Below are 9,532 nucleotides of genomic sequence, written 5' to 3'. Positions count from 1 at the left end.
GAATCCACCTTCCAATGCAGAGGACACAGGTTCGATCTGTGGTCGAGGAACTGAGATCTCACATGCCGAGAGACCACTAAGCCCTCACACTGCAACTACTGAGTCTGGGGCCTTGGAGCCCACAAGCCGCAACTAAGACCCAATGCTACCAAATAGATAAGTATATTGTTTTAACCAAAGGCACTTTGAATGATACGGGCTTCCCAGTTGGCACTAGTGGTAAAGAATCTGCCTGTCAATGCAGGAGATGCAAGAGACGAAGGTTCAATCTCTGGGTCAGGAAGATCTCCTGGAGTAGGAAATGGCAACACACTCCAGTATTCTTTTTTTTTTTAAATTTATTTTTAGAATTGAAAGATAATTGCTTTACATAATTTTGTGGTTTTCTGTCATACTCCAGTATTCTTGCCTGGAAAATTCCACGGACATGGTAAACTGGCGGGCTACAATCCATGGGGCTGCAGAAAGTCGGACATGATTGAGTGACTTAGCTATAGCGCTATGATGTGGGAGGAGCTAGGGTGAGGCGCTAAGGAAGGGACAGAAGGACCCCAGAAGGGGAATGACTCTCCTTCACATTCCAGAGGAAGAGAGATTTCTGTGGAGGTTGGTTTCCTGAGGGCGCCATCCTTTTCTGCACCAAGAGTGACTGATGTAATTAGTGACATCAAGACAAGCCACTGGAGACAGGAGCACGGCACTGCGAAGGGAGTTCAGAGGCTTCCCCATCAGCTGCGTTTGCCATGCGCTCTGTTCTGCATAGCTCAGCTGGTAAAGAATCCGCCAACAATGCAGCAGTCCCCGGTTCGATTCCTGGGTCGGGAAGATCCCCTGGAGAAGGGATAGGCTACCCGCTCCGGTATTCTGGTGAAGAGTCGGACATGACTGAGTGACTTTCACTTTCTGTTCTACAGGTGACAGGATTTCTGAGGCAAGTCCACCCAAAGCCAGTTGAGGGAGTGTCTTCCTTGCAGACCCACTCTCCCTAAAGATGGGTTGACAGGCCTTAGAGGAACTGAGGGCCTAGAGGAACTCGGGGAATTGAGATTAGCCCGAATTTAGCCTCAGACTGAAGCCACATTATATCAACACATTTTATTAATATTACTGTTATTATTAGCCGTGCCTCGTAGCTTGGGGGATCTTAGTTCGCCAGCCAAGGATCAAACCCAAGCCCGTGGTAGTGGAAGCGCCGAATCCTAATGACTGGACTGCCAGGGAACCCCCAGCACAGTTTATAAGGAAGAACTCTCTTTACTCTCCTATCCATTGGGTTAGAATTTGAAGGGGAAGATAGGGGAGAGCTTAGCCCCCAGGACTCCAGCAGATAGATTTTGGTTAGATATGTGAATATCTTCAAACAAACTTCTATTAGTGGGGACTCTTAATTATAAGGACAATAATTCAACTCAAACTAGCTAAAACAAAAATAAAAAGCTGCTCACTGGTTCACCTATCGGGAAGAACAAGAAGTGTGTTAATTAAAAATTTATCTCATTTCTCATTTCTGCTTGGCTTGGCTCCATTCCCTAATTTTGTATCTTCACATCTTGGTTCCATATCTTCATTCTGGGTGCCTTTCTTATGCGGTGGGGAAGAAGGCTCCAGCAGCCCCAGGCTACATCACAGCACAACTCCGCCACTTTCTTGTCCACACCTGTCCCACGTCAGGGCTTCCCTGTGCACACTGCTGAGTCCACGTGCCACAACCACCGAAGCCTGCCCTCCTAGAGCCTGTGCTCTGAAACAAGAGGAGCCACCACGATGAGAAGCCCGAGCACCGCCGCTCGAGAAAAGCCGACACAGCGACGGAGACCCAGCAGAGCCATAAACAAAGAAACAACGAATTTCAAAAGTCTGTTCACATGAAATCCTAGGGAAGGGCTGGTCAGCCCTTCTGGTATGGCCAACCTCTCTGGTTGGCCAATCAGGGGAAGAAAGTGATTCTGGTTAGATCATGGCCAGGTCCTGGTCCTAGGTTAACCTTTGAGACAAAGGCTGTTCGAATTTTGTGCCTCCGAGTCCTATGAAATGGGAACAGTCAGTTCCCCAACACTAAAGGTGATAGACAAAAACAACAAAATCTAGAATGCTAAGGGAAGTTAAACATAAATTCTTTTTATGAACATAGCACAAAAGAAGTATAAAAATTCCTACAATCCAGCTTGGCCATCTTCTCCAAGCACCCAATTAAATTACTCTTCTTCACGAGTAACTTTTTCATGAAGTGAAACTTAGGGTATTGAGAAAAGGCAGCAGGACAGGAAATCACCTTGCTCTCCTGAGATGTAGAGAAGGGCTGTAAACGGGTTCCCCCTGCTGGGGTAAAATAGGCATAGAAAGGGACCAATAGCGCAGCAGACACAGCGACAGAGGATGGGATGGTTGGAAGGCATCATCGACTCAGTGGACTTGAGTGTGAGCAAACTCCAGGAGATCATGAAGGACAGGGAAGCCTGGCATGCTGCAGTCCATGGGGTTGCAGAGTTGGACACGACTGAGCAACTGAAAAACAACAAAGGAGCCAAAGAGGCTTGAACTTTCTGGAAGCCGCAGGAAGAGACAGCAGGCTACAGTCCAGGAAAGCATGGGCCCAACACGGGGAAGTTGGAAGGTCTCAGATGGTAGAAGTTTAATGGTTCTCTACATAGCTCTCCAAATACTGAGCGTCACCTTCTGTCAGATATTCATGAGGAGGTCACGGTGCTGGAAAAAAAGAATAAACAGAAATCTCAACCGAATTGAGAGGCCAGCATGGGGAAGCTCTCACATTCTGTGCGGATAGCAGAGTCCAGCAGGAAGAAAGAAGACTTCCTTCCTTGCAAGGACTCAGCCGATGAAAAGTTGTGGGCTGTGGAAAACTGACTCTCACTGTCCATTCTTCCCTCTTTAAGAGTGTTCTCCTTCCCTGGCTCTGTGGGGACTTGCCCATGGCTCACCGTGGTTGTAGACCCTGAACTGTAATTCTCTGCTGAGCCCACATACACGCATCTTTGCTGGAGAAATATCTGGCAGTCTGTTTCAGATCAACAGTGAGTGCCCAGTCCCCGGGATGAGAAGAATGGGGAGGGAGTGATTAAGATCAAAGCAAAGTCTCCAGGTCGAAAGAGAGGTTCCCAACAAGCTTCTAAGTCAGGGATTCAGGCCCAGGAAACAGACAGAGACGCAGAACTGATAATCCATCTAGAACTGATAGCCAGAAAATGTGGCCTTGGACAAGTCAGAAGCCCAGTTATTGACGCTTGAAGTCAGAGCTGGTCTATCAGTAAGTATGACTTGTGTGTCAAGTCCCTGGACCATTGGTAGGATGCCTTCCAGATGCTGAGGTTTATTTTAGGGGCCAGATGGTTGGGCTCTGTGGGGAGAGGGAAGATAGAGAAGCTGGAAGTCCGGCAGGTTCTGACAGATTCAAGGAAAGATGATTTACTAAGCAAAAGGAATAGAATGTGTTTTGGTCAGATTAAGTCCCAGAGCCGTATTAGAGTCGTAGAGGACTTTCCCTGGGGGTTAAGAATAAGATGAGACTCTGACATGGGATTGATCCCTGGTCCAGGAAGATTCCACAGGCCGTGGGGCAGCTAAGCCCGTGTGCCTGGCGCCTGCGCTCAGCAACAGAAGCAGCCACTGCGATAAGAAGCCTGCACGCAGCCCCGGAGAGTCCAGGCCCTGCTTGCTGCAAGCTGGGAAAACCCGTGCAGGGCAATGGAGACCCAGCGCAGCCAAAAATAATTATAAACTGAAGTGGTAGAAGAGAGACACTTTTCGAAAAAGAGGACGAGTCCACACTTGATTTCAAGAATCAGAGACTGTGAGAATATCATAGCCACCAAATATTAGTACGATGTTGGGGGCACATGTGGATAGAAATAATTTGAGATTTGCATTTATCTCCCAAGATGTGTCTCTCTGTGTAAAGTCCTATGGACAAAGTTGTGATTTCAGTTTCAAGTTGGGCTTCCCTGGCAGCTCAGAGAGTAAAGAATCTGCCTGCAAAGCGGGAGACCCTGGAGAAGGGAATGGCTACCCACCCCAGTATTGTTGCCTGGAGAATTCCATGGAGAGAGGAGCCTGGCGGGCTACAGTCCACGGGGTCACAAAGAGTCTGCATGACCAAGCAAGCTACTAACACTCCAGTTTCAAGGAACCTGGCAACATCCATTTACAACTTAAAAATACAATAGAATCATTTACATATCTCCTAGAAACCAAGGATGTTATACCTCCAGTGATTTGGATAATGTTGTGCGTGTTTTCTTTTTAAAATTCTAATTAAGCCATCCATCACGTCAAGGTGATAATTTTCTCAAGTATGCTCTTCATTAAACTACTAAGTTTTAAAGCAATTATACTTCAATAAAAACTAATCTAAAAAACACAGAGTTTTATTTTGTCTCTAATATCATGAAGACTTTTGACTACTAGGGGAAAATTTCATGTGAGTGGCCATCTGTTACTTTTGGGGTAGTGAATATGGAGGAGTCTTCTTTCATCCATTCCTTTAGAAAGCTCTCTCTCCCTCCCAATTCATGGGATTCGGGTGGACCTGTCAGTTACATGGGTTGATGAACCAGGCTGCCCAATCAGAGTACTTACTGCCCTTAGACAGACACTCAGTTGAGGAGGAAGCAAGCGACATCATCTAAGTTGTTTTCAAAGATTGATGCAAATGTTAGGGCAGTAAAAGTTGCACTCTTATTTTTGGAATTGCTACTTGTGAGAATAATGTAAGCCTGGGCTGTTTGGTTGCTATTTTTGTTCCTATATGGAGAAAACCTGTCTGAAAATAAAGCCACACGGAGAGAAACAGAAGCAAGAGGGAGAAACGCGAAGAGAAAGGTGGAAGGAGAGAGCTAATGATGTGATTTGCACCCTTCGATCCACTTATGCTAGAAGCAGGACCCATCCTCAGACTTCACATTGCCTGGAGCCTTTTCGTTCTCTTCTTGTTAAAATTAGATTGAGTTGAGTTTCCATCCTTTACGATTGAAAGTACCTGGACATTCAAAGATCGACAATCCAGATGTAAGGAGTCTTGCGGCAATTTCACTGGCCCTGGTCACCACATGAATACTGGCCAGAGGTCAGCATTTTTAGTTGTTTTTTTTTTTTTTTTAACTTTATAAGTGGACATTTAAAAAAACACTTATTTATATTTATTTGGCTTCCCCAGGTCTTAGCTGCAGTACATGGGATCTAGTTCCTTGATAAGGAATTGAACCCAGGCCCCCTGCACTGGGAATGCAGAGTCTTCACCACTAGGCCACCAGGGAAGTCTCTATTAGTGGACATCTGAGGATCAATTTTGTGTTATATAATTTCTACTTTTTTAAAAACTGTATATACTTCTTGTTGTGATGATCGCTCTTTGGCCGTGCTGGGTCTTCGTTGCCGCGTGGGGCCTTCTGTGGTTGAGGAGGGCAAGGGCTACCCTCTGGAGGTGTTGCTCGGGCTTCTTATTCCGGTGGCTTCCACGGTCGCACCAGCTCCAGGAACGCGGGCTTCACGTGCAACCCGTGGGCTCTAGGGCACAGGCTCAGGAGTTGTGGCACACAGGTTTTAGTTGCCCAAGGCATGTGGAATCTTTCCAGACAAGGGATCAAGCTCCTGTCCTCTGCGTTGGCAGATGGATTCCTATCCACTGTACCACCAGGAAGTCCTATAATGTCATTTTTTTGCCTCCATTTTCCACCTGTTAGAATCGCATGCAATGAGGGCACCTTCAACAGACTGAGTAGTTAGTGGTTTTAATTTTAATTTGGCACCGTGGAACTATATCAAGCTACAAAATTCGAGACATGGACCTGCTTTTCATATCTGATGACTATTTCAGAAGACTTTAGTGGCGCTGGGGGGCTTCCCTGGCGGCATTAGTGGTAAAGAACCTGCCTGCCAATGCAGCAGACATTAAGAGAGGCGGGTTCGATCTCTGCGTTGGGAAGATCCCCTGGAGGAGGGCAAGGCAACCCACTCCAGTATTCTTGCCTGGAGAATCCCATGAACAGAGAAGCCTGGTGGGCTACAGTCCATAGGTTTGCAAAGAATCAGATACGACTGAAGCGACTTTGCACGCACGCACATGTGTCACAGAAGTACTAGTTTCACATGATATTAAAGTAGATTGTTCTCTGTCATTGTGCATAAATGAAATAGGTTTCTCTGTATCATAAGACATATAAAAGAATGTATAAAATCACATGCTGACAACTCCCAACTGCTATCTGACACAGTTCGTGCTTTGCTCTTGGGAAGTTCAAAGCAGCTCTGATTCTTGATCTTAGGCATGAATTTTCTCCTCCTCTCTGGAAGCTTTTCTCTGATCTCCTATAGTTTTGCAATCATGTATCTTGATATGGGTCTTTCCCCATTCCTTATGCTAAGGAATCTTTTGAATGTTAAGATCTTTTCACTCTGGAAATATGCTGAAATTTTTCTTGTATCTGATAATTTGCTCCTTTCTATTTTCCCTGTTCTTATGTCTTCAACTCATTTCATTTTTTAAAAAAGTACATATTGAGGACGTCCTATGTGTCTGGTTTTGTTCTAGGCAATATACAAAACAAAACAAAAAAAATCCTTATCTTAGAGGGAGTCACGTTTTAGATAGAAATTGGATGTTTTGCAGTGATCCTATACTTTTTTTTCCTCTCCAATTTCCATCTTTTTGAGTTTTTTTTCCTTCTTACTGGAAGACTCCTCAACTGTATCTTCCAAATCATTTATTAAAGGTTTTGTTTCTGCTATAATATTTTCAGTTTCCAAGGGTTCTTTATTATTTCGTGAGTTCATATCCTTATTTATCTCTCTGAGGATGTTTTTAATAGCTTTAATGTTTTCACTTGCTTGAATTATCTCTATGCCTATAAATGTCTTTGTCTTGTTTATGTGTTTTTCTCTCTGTTTTTCCTGAAGAGAACTTTCTTTCTCACTTACTCATATTGAGTTCTGCAACTGAAACTTTAATTTTCATTTTAAACGCTTAACTTTGGTGGTATGCTATTTTATAGTTAGCTGCCTCTATTTTAGATGAATTGCATTTTTAATCAGAAACCATTCTCAGTGCCTACTTTGATCTTTTAAACAGGAAAGACAATCTGAGGGTTGAATATTTACCTAATGAATTCAGTGGAGCCAGTTAAGATAATTCAGGTCAATAGGAAAAAAACAATATATGTTTCTCACTTAGCTATTTCACAAGGTTGACAATCACTCACGTACTATCGCTGCCTCCAAAAAGTCTAGAGTAAACGCAAGCTCCTTGGAGAAAAAGATGCTAGAAATTTTACTCAGAACTCATATTTTAAAACTTCATTAATGATACAAAATAAACTGAAGTGGCTTTATCTATACACATTTCGAGATGATCTTCTCAGGGAGAATAAAGATTTATTGCAATGTTTCAATGGAGGATAAAATGACAACCCACTCCAGTATCCTTGCCTGGGGAATCCCATAGACAGAGGAGCCTGGCAGGCTACGGTCCAAGGGGTCGAAGAGTTGGACGTGACTCGGCAACTAAACCGCCACCACAATGGTTTATTATAGACATTCACCTACTTATATGAAAAACTAATATAGTCACAGCATTGTATCTCAAGAAATAGTTAAAATAAGAAGAAATATTTCACTAGATCAAATTTATATTAAAATGAGAGTGATACAGAACCTAAAGAACATCTTTTCATACATACAGATTTATTCAGAAATTTTCTCTCTGGAGATTTTTTAAATTAAACTAATACCTTGCTTAGATATGTGAGGACTTACAGATGAAGGATTAAATTTTAATGTTGAATTTAAATTATTGCTGTATATTTTATATAGCAATATATACAGGTCAAAATCATTGGAATGATTTTCATTTGATAATAGAGAAGATAATATATATTGGGTGCTAAGTATATGCCAAGTGAACTTTTCTGGTGGCTTAGATGGTAAAGAATCTGTCTGTAAGGCAGGAGACCTGGTTTTGATCCCTGGGTTGGAAAGATCCCCTGGAGAAGGGGATGGTATCCCACTACAATATTCTGGCCTAGAGAATCCCATGGACAGAGGAGCCTGGTGGACTACAGTCCACAGGTTCGAAAAGAGTCAGACACAGCCGAGTAATATACACATGTGCATGCCAAATACCCTTCCAAGCACTTTATATGTTTCTCACCTTTCATCTTCACAGCAGCTTTTTGAGATAAGTACTACTACTGGCTCCATTTGTAGATCAGAGACCAGGAAGTGGAAGATCTAGGAGAGCGTTTAGGCCGCTGACCCGCTGGGCTAGCCCTGCTCGATGGCCAAGTACGGGCTTTGTGTACAGCATGAGTACAGCAGAGAGCATTTAAAGAAATAGGCATCTTCCCCAGCATCCAGTGGTGTCCTGTTAGAGCTCCTTGGTTGTGAGAAACAGAAAGTAACTTTGGCAACTCGAGCAGAAGGGGATTTACCAGAAGTTAGGTGACAAGCTTACAGAATCCATGGGCAGGGTGGCAAAGCAGACTTGGATACAAGCTGGAAACAGGGCAGATCTGAAGGGTCGGGGATGAGAATTCAAGAAAAGTTAGTGGGACGGGTGGCCTGTCAGGATAGCCCCGCAACTGGGATGTCCCGACGCCAAACATTTGCAGCCTTTTCCCCTGTGACTTAGGACAGGAATTATGGGAAGAGTGTTCAACTGGCCTAGGGTGACCCAGCTTGGATCAGGGAGGAGGGTGGGGGTCCGATCACTGTCTCAGGATTGTATCCAATAGAGAAGAGGTTACAACTATGAGACCCAGACTTCTGAAGTTTAAAATTAGCCTTACCACTTAATTAGTGGACAACACTGGTAATTTATTAATATTAATCTCTCTATGGCTCACTTTGGATATTTGTAAAACAGGCATAAGAATAGTATTGATATCTTGGTGTTGTTTAAGGAGTAAACAAGTCAATACATGTGAAACTCGAGAGAGGGCATGACACACGGAAAGCCTAAGATAAATGTTTACTTTGATTATATATGAAATTAAGTGCTAACAGATATGTTATTTAACGACTAAATAAAAGGCAAAGCTGGGATTTTTCCCCCACCTTCCTCCACCTCTCAAAAACTATTAGGCCTTTGGATCAAAATAAAAATATGCCTCAGGAATGCAACAATACACTGGTAACACTGATCTTAATATTTTTCCATTTGTGTCTGCAGTCTTTTATGTATAATAATTTTGCTTTCTCTGAACATGTGAAGATTTTCATCTGGGTCCCCACACTGAGAATTGGTAAGTTTTTCAGTGATAAAAAATTAACAATGCCAGTAGGAACGTGAAAATATAAAGAGTACAACTATCTCTGATGGTCATATTGTATGAAGTTCTATACTAAAAATGAAAATGGCTCCTCTGTGTTCCTTTGGGCTGTTCTGGGACATGTATTTCTCAGCACAGAGTTCCGACAAGTCATAAAAGCTTCAATTTGGATTTATTTAGAAAAACACAAAAAAGGATATGCATGACTCTGAAATATTAAATGCAGTTGCAGGAACTCTAAAAAATCTCATTGA

This window comes from Budorcas taxicolor, chromosome 19 (assembly GCF_023091745.1).
Source record: "Budorcas taxicolor isolate Tak-1 chromosome 19, Takin1.1, whole genome shotgun sequence".
Taxonomy (NCBI): Eukaryota; Metazoa; Chordata; class Mammalia; order Artiodactyla; family Bovidae; genus Budorcas; species Budorcas taxicolor.
Note: the sequence above shows the minus strand (reverse complement) of the source record.